Below are 18,505 nucleotides of genomic sequence, written 5' to 3' on the forward strand. Positions count from 1 at the left end.
CTTGCAGGGTATCCCCTCAGTCTGGATCGCCCTTCTTTCACCAAGGAGGCAACTTTCAGCATCAAGTTTAAATTCATATAGCTGCATCCTCAACTCCCATGCCAGGTTCTGGAATCTCTGAGGTGGAATACTTTCTCAATATATCAATATTGGTAACTCAAATATAAAGACTCTCAAAACGATTCATGCCCTCTGACCCAAAATTTTTTAAAAAAGAATAAATCAATAAAGCAAGTTGCTTTTTGTGATTTCCTACATCTATGAATTGCATGGCCTTTATTTCCATTATTCAAGGTTGAAATTGATCCCTTATCACTTTAGAAAGACATCAAGTCCTATAGAATCCATCTTCAGATTTCTGCTTGTATCTGCACCCTGTTGTTACCACCTCATGCCCGACTTTCCTGAGCTCTTATTTCATGATTGCATTAGTATTCTATCTTCCTTCTTATAGCCATACAGTTTATAAAGCAATCAGCCTCACAGTGACATAATAATTAATTGATCTAAGGCACAGCCCTAATCATCACCCTACTTTCCCAAGACAAAAAGTTTTAATTACTCCCCAAGTCCTGTGGAATTAGGACAAAACACTTAGCATAGGATTCAAAGGCTTCTTATTATTTGAACCCAACTTACCTTTGTAGTCACTATTTTCCCTTCGTATCCCCCATGTTGCATCCAAACTCAAGCCCAAAGAGGAACATATGACACCTGAGCTTTAAATATATACTTGGCAATCTTTCCACGGTCCAACATCTCTGCTGGGCAAAATCACATGCATCCTTTAAAGCCCAGCTCAAATACTGACTTGTACATGAAATTTTCTATGATGGCTTATAGACTGTTACCTTGTAGATCTTTTGTAGCCTTTATGGCATTGCATTTCACATGTATTCATTTGGCTATAGCTCTTCATATCACATTTATTAAGCACACCCTATTAGCAAAGCACTTTCAAAAGTATGTTAGGGATGCAGTGGAGAACAAGAGGGGTTCACTCCCAAGTAAAAGTGAAAAGCAGAGGGAAGACAGTCCTTCAAAAACAAACAAAAAATTGGGATGGCGATTGATAAGTCATTCACGCAGCTGAATGAAACTAAGGACCAAATAAGATAATGACTGAAAAATACCTTTTGGATTTAGCATGATAACAATTATTGACCATCTTAGCAAGATCTGGCTTGATGGAAGTGGAGGGGTGTAGAGGAGTGAGAAGAAGAAAAGAAAATTGCTGAAATTTAAGATTAAGGTTTAGGGAAATTTGTATATGAAGGGAGTGGTAGCTAAAGGAAGAAGTAAAATTGAAACAAGTTTTGTTTTTAGATGAGAAACTTGAGCACGTTTAAATATTTTGCTTCTAGTAATGCAGAAGTTGAAGGTACTGGAGAAGAGAATCAAAGTTTGTAGAACAGGCAATGGGTAAGCATATGTAGAGGAAATGACTCTTACAGGAGTTGGAGAATTTCCTCTACTGTCTGCGGCAGAAAGTGACAGGAATCACTCCAGACTCAAAACAATCTTAGGTGTATGGGTGAAGTTGAAGTCAGCATGCCCTCTCCAAAAAATAATGTCAAAGAATAATTTCCTTATTTATCAGTTTACTCATAAAAACCGTTCTTATGACTAAAAAGGAAACAATTTAGAATAAGAATTTTTAGGAAAATATTAAATATTCATAAACAGGTATATATATATTTTGTTGCATGAATATTCTAATAGGCAAATAATGAAAATCTAAGCCAAGATAACCTAGGTAGAGTTTTTAAATAGTTTCTAATGCACTGTTTAGATATTTGAAAACTTTCTGGTAAATACTTATTTGGCAATTGAAAACTACTGCAACAGGATCACTAGTAGAAGGCACTCCCTACCTCCCAAATCTCTTTTCAAATATTTACTTTGATTCATCACATGATAGGAATGATACTTTTAGAAATAATCCTTCCTTCCAAGTATCAATAATACCTACTCTAACCTAATAATTTTCTGAAAATAACTATGGATGTTATCCTGTTATTTACATGAAACCCTATCCCTTATTTTCTCAATTGTATTATAAATGGTTACTTACAATGCAAGCAACTCTTTACTCATCCATTTTCTCTTTATTACCTAATATATGTACAATGGCTGGACAAAAGGAACTACAGCAATAACAACACTATACACTTCTCCCACAGGTCATGTAAGAGGCAAACAGAGGTCCAAATGATGTCACTCAGCTAGTAAGTTTCAGAGCTACTTCCAGAATTCATGCCTGCTAATTCATACTAAATTGATTTGTTTTAACTTCTGTATGTTTCCTGCTCATAAATAGGCTCACGGATTGGGACAATTATAATAAAAGAGTTAAATAATTTCCAACATCTTCCCTTGCAAATAGGAGACACAATTCAGGACTTGCTTCCGGACTTATAGAAGGCAATGTGGTTTATGTTGAAATTATAAATGGCAAACAAATGAGAAATTCAGCTGTTCCAAGCAACTAATTAAATGCACACAATTTTAAATATTATATATCATTAAGGTCTCTGTTTTAAAACATTATTATACAAAGCAAAAAAAAAAAAAATAATTCAAATTCAAAAAATTCTCCAAATTGAAGACACAGAAAAGAAAAAGGATAGCTGTATTATCAAATGTTACCTTCTTGAACACAACCATCAGTCAATATCCTGATTAGACAATGTTGGCCTAATTATTATTAAGTCTATTTTTACTCATAATTTAGATTCTGTCTGTAAACAGAAATGTTTAAAATGCTGTACACAACCTGTTAGAGTAATCCTTAAAATATATGAACCATAGCATATTCCTCATCTGCTGAAATTCCTTTAATGATATCCATCTCCCTCAGAGGAGTAGTCAAGGTCCTACCATGGTCTACCAGGTTGTACATGATGAATGCCACATCATCCCCTGTAGTGCCATCTCTTGTCTGTTCCTTACTGTCTTCCTGCCACTGACCTTGCCATTCCTTCAACACACCAAGCACATTCATCCTATTGGCTCTTCCTTTTGAACGTGCCTCTCTTCCCTCACATTTTGAAATGATTCTCTTACTCCATTCAGGCCTCTGTTCCATTCTCTCCTTATCAAAGAGCCTTTCCCTAAACAGTGTATCTGAGGTGGTCTTGCAGTGTTCTCTAGTATCCCTGCTTTATTTTTCTTCTAAGTAAGTATGCCCACTGACATACGTATCAAAATCTTCACTTTGTGTTTTCTTCCATAAGAATGAAAGCTCTGGGAGAGTAGGAATTTTCCTTGTATGAATAAATAAATGAATTAATGAAAGGATCTTCATATTTTTATTTCACTTAGCTAAACAGAAAACTTCTCCATGGAAATGACACTACCTAAAATAATTTTTAAGTACTTGATTTCTTTGAATTATTAGTATAATCCAAAGTGAAGTGTCAGTACCAATAGCATTCTTTATCAAATGATAAATTGACAAAATGGCAAATATGATGGTATTTTTATGTTTGTGCATAATGTAATATGCAGAATAATTTGTGTTCTGTAACCCGCAAGGTAGCATAATGAAGTAGACCTGCATCATGCCAAAAAACATAGATTTAGCTCTGTAACTAATGTTTCATGTGACAGAGGACAATAATTTGGGCTTGTAAAATAAGTTGATTGGGCCAAGTTTCTTTCTATCTCTTAAGACTATAGGGATCTATGAGATGTTTGCCTCTTCCTTCTCGATTTTGCTTCCAAACATGCAACAGTCAACCTGAACAAGTATATTCAATTTAAGGTCAATATTTATATAATACTTGGATGCCAAGAAAACCTACCATGTTTAGCTTCAACATACTTGGTTTTAATGTTTATTTCAGTAATATTTGCAAACTAAAAATTTAGGGATGTTCATTATCAGAATACTCTTTATCAAAGTATCATTAAGAAGTGGTTCTTAACTGCAAGAATCAGTGCAGACACATTTACAAACCCAATTACTTTGGCATATCATTTTAAATACAGCTTTTTGCAGGACTCTTACCTAATTTAGCTAAAAGCAGAGACTTAAGCAAATGTATTGCATCAAAATATAGTTGAAATTTATCTTTCCTTTAAGCTGGTAAGCAGTGTTCTCTCAAGGTACATGCCAATAAAAATTTGTCTAATCCTTAATGTTCATGCTAAAAAATAAAGTCCCTGAAGCATCCAGGTAGAAGAACTTTAAGCTTAGCTCCTTTTTGAGAAAGTCATTTTAGTTAAAGGGATCTGATCACACTGAAGGACAAAGACATTTATCTCTCTGTATAATAAAAACTAGAAAACTCACTGGTAGTTGTTCTACAGAAGACCTGAATACCGAGGACCTAACACACGTAGGCTCCAGGGGAGCTGTGGAAGTGGTAACATGGGAGGGGTAATGAAGAGGGAGGGGATTTCCAAGTCTTCATTCATAACTAAGCAGTAATAGTGAGAGTTGTGAACACTGCCGATGTTTCAACAATGGTTGAAACCAGTGGAAGCCAAGAAACTTCCCTGAACCAAGGGGTGAACACATAGGCATCAGCGATATTCATGGCAATGGGGACTTCAAAGGCCAGTGCAGCTCCAGTTTACTGAGGAATGTGACTAAAATCAACCTTGCACAATGACTGCTGAATGCTCCCAGTAGACTCTGACTATTGAGATCTTTTGATTTACATAGAAATTGTCTGATTTAATTAACTTTCATTTCATACATGGTAGTCAACATTCTGTAGTTACTATTAGCATTGGCAAACAGACTGACTCTGAAGAGTGTCGAAAGCTTTTAGAGGTGGACCCCAGCACAGAGTATATGGCAGAGAAGAGAAGAAACTCGATTTTCATGACTTGAGTGCATCCCCACTAATACATGTTTCTTAACATTCTGTATGTTTTAAGAATTTGATTCTGGGAAAAGTCATTAAGAAGTTTCATTTCAAAACAGTTGGTACAATACAAAGAAAAAATATAAATTAGGGCATCCGTATAACTTAGGTAAGAATTTTTTTCTCTTCTTGAAAGTTTCTTTAATTTTTTTTCATTTTCAACCTATAAAAGGAAGATACCCAAATGCTCAGCTTCTTATACTAAGAGTGTTATTCTTGATTTGGAAACCAAGAACAACTCAAGTAAGCACATACAAGAAATAAGCAAGTGGCAAGAGATTTGAGAATTGTAAAACTGATGGCAAATGAACCAGCAGCAAATGATAATGCAAATGTCCTGACCTGTTGGGTATCCCAGTCCAATCTCTCCCACTCCTGGTATCCTTGATGTTGTCTATTTCTTGAAATGCTTAAAAAAAAAAAAAAAGAAATTAAAACAAAGAAAATATTAAGTGAGAAATCAAAGTAATTCCAAAATACTCAGATTAAAAATCATACAGATAGTTAAATAAGATTTTATTGCAAAATGTTGGAAAAAAAATAAGTAATTTAATTGTAATATTTTTTTCTAGACAAGATTCATAGCCATAAAACAATATCGGACTCATAAAACTGCCAGTTAGTGGCTGATGAATGAAAAATCAATGAACAACCAAAATTTTTATTAATGACATTTCAAGACATAGCAACAACTGAAATGTAAAAATATGAACTAATTATTTTGGAGCCATATCAATGAAACTATTTAAAAGTCATCATATGATTAATTCAGTCACACGAGCATGCATGTGTGATACATGGACTGATTAATACAAGTGTATGTATCTAGCCTAAAGTGATCCTAAGTCTAGTTTTACTGAGACAATTACAACCATTTTCATGGTTCCTGATAGGCAGTTTAAAAATATATATATAATGCAACATTACTTAGAGCTTTAATACTTTATGCAAAACATTCTAATGGGCATTGAAATTTGGAGTACAAATGTGTACAAATTTATGGAATAAAATTTATGGAATACATAAGACTTAGCAAGCACAGTGCTATATCATACTAGGACACTAAGTTATATAAGAATAAATATTTTACAAACCCATTGAATAATTTCTAGGCAAAAACACCAACAACAGAAAGAACAAAATAAAAAAAGAAACACTCTATAAGTGGTCACTTTATCAGAGCCAGACTGCAGGGTCATAAAAGCAGAATTTAAGTATCGATTTCCATGACAGAAAAGCCCTATGTCTTTGGAAACTTATATAACTTCTTTCAGGCTTAATTTCCCAATCTATAAAATGGCTTCATAAGCTTGTCATGAACCAAGAATCCAAGAATTTTTCAATACATACAGCTATTTTATTATGATTATTTATCTGTGAATGTCCAGTAATTTTTATAGAGAGAAGTTCACAGCTATTCCCTACTTTTTAAGGTTTGGCCACCAAAATGACTAAATTATATGACTTCAAGATGTTTAAACATTTATTAATTTCATATGGGATCTTGCAACCATCTTATTAAAATTGTATAAATATAAAGCTTATCAATATTTTGTACTAGGAAGGTCCTATATTATCAAAAATTATGCACGTCAGTATGTTAACGATAATACTTCAAATTGTACTTTTAGGAAAATAGAATTTCACTTCTGAAATACTGGTCTGTTTTTCATAATACCAGAGCTGCAGATTTAGAGGTAATCTAAGACTAGGTGACTTATACAACTTTTATTTATTAATTTATATTCTTTTTCATTTTAAAAAACCTAAATAATTTTGGAATATCTAGATTCTTTTAGAGTACACAAAACAGCAAAAAGAATTACACTCTGTAACCAAATAGAATTTATCCCAGGAATGCAAAGTTGATTTATCATATATATATCAAACAACATAAAATGCCTTGTTAATAAAGGGGAAAATCATACAACATCTCTATAGATGCTGAAAAGCATCTGACAAAATCCAACATCTTATTTTAACACCATAAAAATATTAAACAAACTAGAAATAGAAGGAAACTTCCTCAACCTAATAAAGACCATCTATGAAAAATCTACAACTATAATACTTAATGGTGAAATATTAACTGTTTTCTTCTTAAAATAAGGAACAAGAATATTTGCTCATACAACTTTTATTCAACATTTTATTAGATATTACAGACAGGTTCACTAAGAAAAGAAAGAAAAGGCATCTAGACTGAAAGGAAGAAGTATGATTATCTCTATTTGTAGATAACATCATTTCTACTTAGAAAATCTTAAGGAAGTAACTAAAAAACTGTAAGAGCTAAAGAACAATTTCAGTAAGATTGCAGGATAGTTGATCAACATATAAAAATCAATTGTATTTCTGCACACTAGCAATGAACATTCTGAAAATGATATCAAGGAAACAATTCCATTTATAATAACGTCAAAAGAATAAAATCCTTTGGTATGAATTTAACATTAGAAGTTGGAAGGCTTCTGAATCACAGACTAAAACCATCATTGAAAAAAATTAAAGAATATCTAAAAAATGAAAAGACAACCCACATTCATGGATGAGAAAACTTAATATTCTTGAACATAACTCTTATCAAAATTCCAGTTGGCTTTTTTACATAAACTGTCAAGCTGATCCTAAAATTCATATGGAAATACAAAAATCCAAAATAGCTAAATCGATCCTGAAAAACAAAAAAGTAAAAGAGGATGCATCCTTCCCGACTTCAAAATTATGACAAAGCTACAGTAATCAAGACAGTGGGATACCGGTATAGGATACATATATAGATCTAATGGCACAGAATAAGCCCATACATTTGTAGCTAGTTGATTTTGACACGGTTGCCCAAAGAATAGGTGTGTTGTAAGTATTAATACATTTTTTAAAATCTGGTCTTTGTCCCTGGTTCCTGGCACAGAGTTAAAAACATTCTTGAGGCCAAGCATGGTGGCCCACTTCCATAATTCCAGCACTTTAGGTGGCTAAGGAGGGTGGATCATGAGGTCAGGAGATAGAGACCATCCCGACCAACATGGTGAAACCCTATCTGTACTAAAAATACAAAAAAATTAGCTGGGTGTGGTGGTGCACGCCTATAGCCCCAGCTACTCAGGAGGGTAAGGCAGGAAAATTGCTTGAACTCAGGAAGCGGAGACTGGAGTGAGCCGAGATCACACCACTGCACTACAGCCTGAGTGACAGTGTGAGACACCGTCTCAAAAAAAAAGAAAATTCTTGAAATTACCTGAGTGATAGATGTGGCTTTGTTATCTAATGAGGTGTCATAGGGTTGTTGTCACAGATAGCCTACATGATGGGGGAGGCTGTCAGAAGAATAAAAACATCCCATGTAATTAGAGTGATGGCATTTCCAGTCCCCTATCTCTGGGGAAAGAAGATCTGAAGACTTAGTTCAGTCGCATGGCCAATGACATGCCTATGTAATAAATACCTCAAATTAAAATAATGAATATGAGGCTAGGTACAGTGGCTCATGCCTAAAATCCCAGGACTTTGGGAGGCAAAGGTAGGGGGCAGATGCCTTGAGGTCAGGAGTTCAAGACCAGCCTGGCCAACATAATGAAACCCCATTGCTATCAAAAATACAAAATTGAATTGGGCATGGTGGTGCACACCTATAATCCCAGCTACTCAGAAGGCTGAGGCAGGAGAATCCCTTTAACCCAGGTAGCGGAGGCTGCACTGAGCTGAGATCACGTTACTGCACTCTGCCTGGGCGACACAGCAAGGCTCCATCTTAGAAACAAAAAACAACCTATGAACATAAGGCTTAAACTGCTTCCAGGATAGTGAACATACTGAAGTACCAGGAGGGTGGTTCAACCAACTCCATGAAGACACAAACTTGTGCTCCAGATTATTCCAGACATATCCTGTATACCTCTTTATCCAGCTGTTTATTTAAATCCTTTATAATAAAATGGCAATCATAAGTGTAGCACTTTAGTGTGACAGGTATGTTGTTCTAGTGAACTATCAAACCTTAAAGGGGTTCTTGGGAATTCCCAATTTTGTAGCCAATTCTGCCAAGCAGAAATAAAGGTAGCTTAGGGACCCCACTTGCAGCTGGCCTTTTAAGTAAGGACAGTGTTGTTGGGGACCTTGTCCTTGAATTTGTGGTATGTGATGTTAACTGTGAATAGTTAGCGTCAGACTGAATTGCACTAGAGGACAACCAGCTGATGTCAGAGAATTATTGTTAGAATGTAATACAGTTTTCAACAAATTATTCTGGGATAACAAAATATCCACATGCAAAAGAGTTAAACTGGACCCTTATCTCATATATAAATAAGAATTCAAAGTGGATCACATATACATACATGTAGAAACTAAAATATAAAAGTCTTAGAAGAAAATGTAAATATTCATGACCTTGGGTTTGGCAATGGGTTGTCAAACGCAAAACCAATAGATACGTCAGGCAACAAAAGAAATAAATAGGTAAATTGGACATTAAAATTAAAAACATTTGAGTTTAAAAGACACTATCAAGTAAGTGAAAAGACAACCTACAGAAAGGGAGAAAATATTTGCAAATGATATACTTGACAAGGGACTGACTTATATTCAAAATGTATAAAGAACTACTATATAATAAAAAGTCAAATAACTAATTAAAAAATGAGTAAAAAATCTGATAGAAATTTCACTAGAGAAGATGTACAAAGAAGATGCTCAATATCATTAGCTATTAGGCAAATGTAAACCAAAACCACAATGACATCTACTGTATATCCACTAGGATGGCTATAAAAACAAGAGAGATAATTACAAGTACTGGTGAGGCTACAGAGAAATGGGAAACCTCATAGATTGCTGATGGAAATATGAAACGCTACAGCTGCTTTGGAAAGTGGTTTGCAGCTCGTAGAAGTTTACAAATAGTTACCAAAATAACCCAGCCATTCTACTCCTAAGTATATACCCAAGATAAATTAAAAACATATGTCCACACCAAAATTTGTATACATATGTTCATAGCAGCATTACTTATAATGGTCATAAAGTACCAATAATCTAAATGGTTTTTAACTAGCTAACAAATGAAAAAACAAAATTTGATATATACATTAAAATAGAATATTATTCAGCCTTAAAAAGGAATGCAATACATATTACAGCATTGATGAATCTTAAAAACATTTTATCAAGTGAAACAAGTCAGTAACAAAAGACCTTATATTGTATAATTCTAAGTGTAAGAAACATCCAGAATAGGCAAATCTATAGAAACAGAGAGCAGATCAACAGTTATCTAGAGTTAGGGGGAACACTTGAGGAGGAATGGAGAGTGAAAATGAGTACAAGGCTTCTTTTTGTCGGATGGAAATATTCTAAAACTAGGTAGTGGTGATACTGAATAATCCATGAACATGCTAAAAAACATTGACTTGAACACTTCAAATGAATGAATTGTATGGTACATAAATTATAACGCAACAAACCAGTCTTTAAAAAAATTACATACTATAAAACAAAAACATATTAGTCTCATTCTCATTTTAAAAAGTAGGATACACATCTCCCTTTAAAAATCTACCAATGTTAAGACAATACAAAATAAATGTAGACTACTCCCTGATACATAACATTAATGGCATACCATGACCAAAAACTGATAATAAAATGTATAATAGGAAGATTTTCTACTTCTAAATTAGTCGGCAGAGATTAGTCTTTCGACAGTACTCAAGTGTTATAACACAATCCAAGTATTATTGTGGCTTTATCAAGGCTTATATTATAGAAGGTTTTTTTTTTTTTTTTTTTTTTTTTTTTTTTTTTTGTTTTTTTTTTTTTTTCTTTCTTTTTTTTTTTTTTTTTTTTTTTTTTTTGTTTATAGAAGGTTTTTTTTTTTTTTTTTTTTTTTTTTTTTTTTTTTTTTTTTTTTTTTTTGAGATAGTCTCACTCTGCCACCCAGGCTGGAGTGCAATGGTATGGTCTTGGATCGCTGCAAATTCTGCATCCTGGGTTCAAGAGATTCTCTCACCTCAGCTTCCCAAGTAGCTGGGACTACAGCTGTGTGCCACCACACCCAGTTTATTTTTGTCTTTTTAGTAGAGACAGAGTTTCACTATGTTGGCCAGGCTGGTCTCGAACTCCTAAACTCGTGATCTGCCTGCCTTGGCCTCCAAAGTGCTGAGATTACAGGCATGACACCATGCCCGGCTGAAAATTTTTTAATTTTTTGATTGTACTTTAGGTTCTGGGGTGCATGTGCAAATCGTGCAGGATTGTTGCATAGGTACATATATGGCAAGGTGGGTTGCTGGCTTAGTTCCCCCATCACCTATATCTGGTATTGCTCCCTACATTATCCCTCCCCACCCTGCGCAGTCGCTCCCCTGGTCCCCATCAACTGACCACAGTGTGTGATGCTCTCATCCCTGTGTCCACATGTTCTATTTGTTCAACACCCGTCTATGAGTGATACCATGCAGTGTTTGATTTTCTGTTCCTGTGTCAATTTGCTGAGAATAATGGTTTCCAGAATCATCCAGGGCCCTATGAAGGACACAAACCCAACATTTTTTATGGCTGCGTAGTATTCCATGGTGTGCATGTGCCACATTTTCTTTACCCAGTCTATTGTTGATGGACATTTGGGTTGGTTCTAGGTCTTTGCTATTGTAAACTGTGCTGCAATGAACATATGTGTGCATGTGTCTTGACAACAGAACAATATATAATTCTTTAGGTATATACCCAGTAATAGGATTGCTGGGTCAAATGGTATTTCTATTTCCAGGTTCTTGAGAAATCGTCACACTGTCTTCCACAATGGTTGCACTAATTTGCACTCCCAACAACAATGTAAAAGTGTTCCTATTTCTCCACATCCTCTCCAGCATCGGTTGTCTCCAGATTTTTAAATGATTGCCATTCTAACTGGCATGAGATGGTATCTCAATGTGGTTTTGATTTGCATTTCTCTAATGACCAGTGATGATGAGCATTTTTTCATATGTTTGTTGGCCTCATAGATGTCTTATTTTGAAAAGTGTATGTTCATATCCTTTGCCCATTTTTGAACATGCTTGCTTGTTTGGTTGGTTTTTTCCTCATTTATTTTATTGCATTTTAGGTTTTGGGGTACATGTGAAGAATATAGAACATGCAAGATTGTTGCATAGGTACACACATGGCAGTGTGATTTGCTGCCTTCCTCCCCATCACCTGTATCTGGCATTTCTCCCCATGCTATCTCTCCCCAGCTCCCCACCCCCTGCTGTCCCTCCCCTATTTCCACCCTACAGACCCCAGTGTGTGATGTTCCCCTCCGTGTCCATGTGTTCTCATTGTTCAACACCCGCCTATGAGTGGGAACATGTGGTGTTTGATTTTCTGTTCTTGTATCAGTTTGCTGAGAATGATGGTTTCCAGGTTCATCCATATCCCTACAAAGGACACTAACTCATCATTTTTTATGGCTACATAGTATTCCATGGTGTATATGTGCCACATTTTCCCTGTCCAGTCTATCATCGATGGGCATTTGGGTTGGTTCCAGGTCTTTGCTATTGTAAACAGTGCTGCAATGAACATTCATGTGCATGTGTCCTTATAGTAGAAAGATTTATAATCCTTTGGATATATACCCAGTAATGGGATTGCTGGGTCAAATGAAATTTCTGTCTAGATCCTTGAGGAATCACCACACTGTCTTCCACAATGGTTGAACTAATTTACACTCCCACCAACAATGTTAAAGTGTTCCTATTTCTCCACATCCTCTCCAGCATCTGTCGTCTCCAGATTTTTTAATGATTGCCATTCTAACTGGCATGAGGTGGTATCTCAAGGTAGTTTTGATTTGCATTTCTCTAATGATCAGTGATGATGAGCATTTTTTCATATGTTTGTTGGCCTCATGTATGTCTTCCTTTGTAAAGTGTCTGTTCATGTCTTTTGTCCACTTTTGAATGGGCTTTTTTTTTTCTTGTAAATCTGTTTTAGTTCTTTGTAGATTCTGGATATCAGCCCTTTGTCAGATGGGTAGATTGTAAACATTTTTTCCCATTCTGTTGGTGGCCAATTCACTCTAATGACTGTTTCTTTTGCCATGCAGAAGCTGTGGAGTTTGATTAGGTCCCATTTGTCTATTTTGGCTTTTGTTGCCAATGTTTTTGGTGTTTTGGTCATGAAGTCCTTTCCTATGCCTATGTCCTGAATGGTTTTGCCTAGATTTTCTTCTAGGGTTTTTATGGTGTTAGGTCTTATGTTTAAGTCTTTAATCCATCTGGAGTTAATTTTAGTGTAAGGTGTCAGGAAGGGGTCCAGTTTCTGCTTTCTGCACATGGCTAGCCAGTTTTCCCAACACCGTTTATTAAACAATGGGACTCCTTTCCCCATTGCTTGTTTTTGTCAGGTTTGTCAAAGATCGGATGGCTGTAGATTTGTGGTGTTGCCTCTGAGGCCTCTGTTCTGTTCTGTTGCTCTATATCTCTGTTTTGGTACCAGTACCATGCTGTTTTGATTACTGTAGCCTTGTAGTATAGTTTGAAGTCCGATAGTGTGATGCCTCCTGCTTTGTTTTTTTTGCTTAGAATTGACTTGGCTATGTAGGCTCTCTTTTGATTCCATATGAAGTTTAAGGTGTTTTTTTTCCAGTTCTGTGAAGAAGGTCATTGGTAGCTTGATAGGGATAGCATTGAATCTGTAAACTACTTTGGGCAGTATGGCCATTTTCACGATATTGATTCTTCCTAACCATGAACATGGAATGTTTCTCCATCTGTGTCCTCTCTTATTTCATTGAGCAGTGGTTTGTAGTTCTCCTTGAAGAGGTCCTTTAAATCTTTTGTTAGTTGTATTCCCAGGTATTTTATTCTCTTTGTAGCAATTTTGAATGCCAGTTCGTTCTTGATGTGGCTCTCTTTAAATCTGTTGTTGGTGTATAGGAATGCTTGAGATTTTTGCACATTGTTTTTGTATACTGAGATTTTGCTGAAGTTGCTTAGCAGTTTCAGGAGATTTTGGGCTGAGACGATGGAGTCTTCTAGATATACAATCATGTCATCGGCAAATAGAGACAATTTGACTTCCTACTTTCCTAACTGAATACCCTTTATTTCTTTTTCTTCCCTGATTGCTCTGGCTGGAACTTCCAATACTATATTGAATAGGAGTGGTGAGAGAGACATCCTTGTCTAGTGCCAGATTTCAAAGGGAATGCTTCCAGCTTTTGCCCATTCAGTATGATACTGGCTGTTGGTTTGTCATAAATAGCTTTTATTATTTTGAGATATGTTCCGTCAATACCTAGTTTATTCAGGGTTTTTAGCACAACGGGCTGTTGAATTTTGTCAAAGGCCTTCTCTGCATCAACTGAGATAATCATGTGGTTTTTGTCATTGGTTCTGTTTATGTGGTGAATTACGTTTATGGACTTGTGTATGTTAAAAAAGCCTTGCATCCCTGGGATGAAGCCTACTTGATCTTGATGAATAAGCTTTTTGATTTGCCATTGAATTCTGTTTGTTTTTATTGAAGAATTTTGTGTCGATGTTCATCATGGATATTGGCCTGAAGTTTTCTTTTTTAGTTGTGTCTCTGCCCAGTTTTGTTATTAGGATGATGCTGGTCTCACAAAACGAGTTGGGGAGGATTCCCTCTTTCTGTATTGTTTGGAATAGTTTTAGAAGGAATGGTACCAGCTCCTCTTTGCACATCTGGTAGAATTCAGCTGTAAACCCACCTCGACCTCAGCTTTTTTTTAATTGATAGGCTATTAATTGCTGCCTCAACTTCAGCCCCTGTTATTGGTCCATCCAGGGTTTCAACTGCTTCTTGGTTTAGTCTTTGGAGAGTCCAAGTGTCTAGGAATTTATCCATTTCTTTAAGATTTACTGGTTTGTGTGTATAGAGTTGTTTGTAGTAATCTCTGATGGTAGTTTGTATTTCTGTGGAATCGGTGGTGATATCCCCTTTATCGTTTTTTATTGCATCTATTTGATTCTTCTCTCTTTTCTTTGTTATTAATCTGGCTAGTTGTCTATCTATTTTGTTGATCTTTTCAAAACAGCAGATCCTGGATTTGTTGATTTTTTGAAGGGATTTTTGTGTCTCTATCTCCTTCAGTTCTGCTCTGATCTTAGTTATTTCTTGTCTTCTGCTAGCTTTTGATTTTTTTTTGATCTTGCTTCTCTAACTCTTTCAATTTTGATGATAGGGTGTCAATTTTAGACCTTTCCTTGCTCCTCATGTGGGCATTTATTGCTATCAATTTCCCTCTAGACACTGCCTTAAATGTGTCCCAGAGACTCTGGGATGTTGTGTCTTCATTCTCATTGGTTTCAAAGAACATCTTTATTTCTGCCTTCATTTCATTGTTTATCCAGTCGACAATCAGGAGCTACTTGTTCATTTTCCATGAAGTTGTATGGTTTTGAGTTTGATTCTTAATCCTGAGTTCTAATTTCATTGTACTGTGGTCTAAGAGACTGTTATGATTTCCGTTCTTTTGCATTTGCTGAGGAGTGATTTACTTGCAATTATATGGTCAATTTTAGAGTAAGTGCAATGTGGTGCTGAGAAGAAAGTATATTATGTGGATTTGGGGTTGAGAGTTCTGTAAATGTCTATTCAGTTTGGTTGGTCCAGATCTGTGTTCAAGTCCTGGATTTCCTTGTTGATTTTCTGTCTCATTGATCTGTCCAATATCGACAGTGGAGTGTTAAAGTCTCCCACTATTATTGGGCAGGAGTCTAAGTCTCTTTGTAGGTTGTTAAGGACTTGCTTTCTGTACCTGGGTGCTCCTGTACTGGGTACATATATATTTCAGTTAGTTCTTCTTGTTCTGTTGATCCTTTTACCATTATGTAATGCCCTTCTTTGTCTCTTTTGATCTTTGTTGGTTTAAAGTCTATTTTATTAGAGACTAGGATTGCCACTCCTGCTTTTTTCTGCTCTTCGTTTGCTTGGTAAATCTTCTTCCACCGCTTTATTTTGAGTCTATGTGTGTCTTTGCATGTGAGATGGGTCTCCTGAATACAGCACACTATGGTCCTTGGCTTTTTAATCCAATTTGTCAGTCTGTGTCTTTTGATTGGGGCATTTAGTCCATTTACATTTAATGTTAATATTGTTATATGTGAATTTGATCCTGCCATTTTATTACTGGTTGGTTGTTTTGAACTTTGGTTGGCATAATTCCTTCATTGCGTCATTGGTCTTTACCATTTGGTTCTTTTTTTCAGTGGCTGGTACTGGTTTTTCCTTTCTGTGTTTACTGCATCCCTCAGGAGCTCTTGTAGGGTAGGTCTGGTGGTGACAAAATCTCTCAGCAATTGCTTGCCCATAAAGGATTTTATTTCTCCATCACTTATGAAGCTTAGTTTGGCAGAATGGGAATTTCTGGGTTGGAAGTTCTTTTCTTTAAGGATGTCAAATATCAGCCCCCACTCTCTTCTGGCTTGTACTGTTTCTGTCAAGAGATTTGCTGCATTTGATGGGCTTCCCTTTTGGATGACCGACCTTCCTCTCTGGCTGCACTTGGTATTTTTCCCTTCATTTCAACTCTGGTGAATCTCACGATTATGTGCCTGGAGGTTGCTCTTCTAGAGGAGTATCGTTGTGGTGTTCTCTGTATTTTCTGTATTTGAATGTTGGCCTGCCTTGCAAGGTTGAGCAAGTTCTCCTGGATAATATCCTGAAGAGTATTTTCCAGCTTGGACTCATTTTCCCCATCATCTTCCGGTAAACCGATCAGGTGTAGATTAGGTCTTTTCACATAATCCTGTATTTCTTGAAGGCTTTGTTCATTTCTTCTCACTCTTTGTTCTCTTTTCTTGCCTTCTCATTTTATTTCATTGAGTTGATCTTCAATCTCTGATAGCCTTTCTTCCACTTGATCTATTCAGCTATTGAAACTTGAGTATGCTTCACAAAGTTCTTGGGCTGTGTTTTTCAGCTCCGTAAAGTCGTTTATGTTCTTCTCTAAGCTGGTTATTCTAGTTAGCATTTCGTCTTACCTTTTTTCAAGGTTTTAGTTTCTTTGCATTGGGTTAGAACATGTTCCTTTAACTCAGAGAAGTTTGTTATTACCCACCTTCTGAAGCCTGCTTCTGTCAATTCATCAAATTCATTCTCCATCCAGCTTTGTTCCCTTGCTGGTGAGGAGCTGTGATCTCCTGGTGGGGACAAGGCATTCTGGTTTTTGATGGTTTCATTCTTCTTGCACTGGTTTTTGATCTCAGGGAGTTGCTTGGGGAGGCAGCTTTTCCTTTGCCTGCCTGCAGAGGCGCTACTGGGCTGCCGTGCGTTCAGTGGATCTGTTGTGTCTTTTATTTACTCAGGAAAGTTAGGCTGGCTTCTACAATGGTGGCTGCCCCTCCCCAATGAGCTGGATTGTTCCTGGTTTCTCTCTAGTGTGAAAACTCTGGCATGAGAGTTTTTTTTCAGTCTACTGGGCTTTGTCAAAGGGCAAGGGGACCCATCCTGCTACATGGGATGTTTCCCTGTTTTCAGTTCCCCTTCCCTCTGTGGAGAAGGTAGATCCTTCCAGCTGGCTTTCTGGCTTTCACATCAGCCAGTGCTTCCACCTAGATCTAAGCCCCAGTGCTGGCCAAAGTTGCTGTTCTGCCCTGTTTAGGCAGCTTGCTGAGGCTTTTCAGCCCAGGGAAGATCTCCTGTTCTGTGGGTTGTTGAGGGCTTGGGTGGAGTGCTATATCTGAACTGAAGTCCCAGGGTGGGAGATCCCCCAGTCCTCCGGTTGGTTGCACACACCTCCTGGGTAGGGCAGTACCCTGCCTTGCCTCAACTTGCCCTATTTGGTTTATACTCACTGTCCAACCAGACCCACAAAATGAACCCGGTACCTCATTTGGAATTGTGGAGACCACTCGGTTTCTGTGTCTCTCTTGCTGGGAGCTGCTTTCCAGAGCTGCCTCTTATTTGGCCATCTTGGGATACCCCAAATATTTTTTAACACAAAGTATGGCAACATTTGGAATACAGTTTGTTACTAGTTGGAAATCATAGCCATTTTAGAATTTTGTAAAACCATAGAGATTTTAGAATTGTCTAAGAATGACTATTATGAAAGAAAATTTTAGATGTCAACCCAACATAGATAAATACATGAGAAAACATGTGCTTTTGAAACATCAAATTTTGAAAGGGGGGAATAACAAGGAGATGATTAACGGGGTTAAAAAATACAGTTAGAAAGATGATGATCTAGTGTTTGGTACCACAATAGGGTGTCTACAACTCATAATAATTTATTATATATTTCATGATAACTAAAGGAGTGCAATTGAAATGTTCCTAACAGAAAGAAATGACAAATGCTTGAGATGATGGATATCCCAATGACCCTGATGTGATTGTTACACATTGTGTACTCAAATAAACATATCACATGCACCTTAAAAATATATACAACTATTTTGTCTCCATAATTGAAACTTTTAAAATATCAAATTTTAGTGAAATAAAATTGAAGTTCCCCATTTCTGTCTATTTAACCTTTAATTTTAATATGAATGCATTTAATGAAATACTCAAGAGGCTACATATCCTAAGGGACTCACATTTATCCAACTTCATGATCATAAGGGTTATATGATTAAGCAGCCTCAATTCTAGTTATACCACCTAAGTACCTA

At 36.3% G+C, this 18,505-nt stretch overlaps 1 protein-coding gene across 8 annotated transcripts in view; it reads right to left on the minus strand.

Moving 5' to 3' along the window:
- The window catches only part of SOX5 (SRY-box transcription factor 5), a 1,018,145-nt gene that overhangs the window by 660,061 nt on the left and 339,579 nt on the right, over positions 1-18,505 (minus strand). For all 8 annotated transcript variants that reach the window (XM_017522805.2, XM_017522797.2, XM_017522806.2 and 5 more), the window contains one exon: positions 5,220-5,286. The gene's annotated coding sequence lies outside the window, so the exon portion shown is untranslated. The remainder of the gene's footprint in view (positions 1-5,219; positions 5,287-18,505) is intronic.

This window comes from Cebus imitator, unplaced genomic scaffold, assembly GCF_001604975.1.
Source record: "Cebus imitator isolate Cc_AM_T3 unplaced genomic scaffold, Cebus_imitator-1.0 Scaffold25, whole genome shotgun sequence".
Lineage (NCBI taxonomy): Eukaryota > Metazoa > Chordata > Mammalia > Primates > Cebidae > Cebus > Cebus imitator.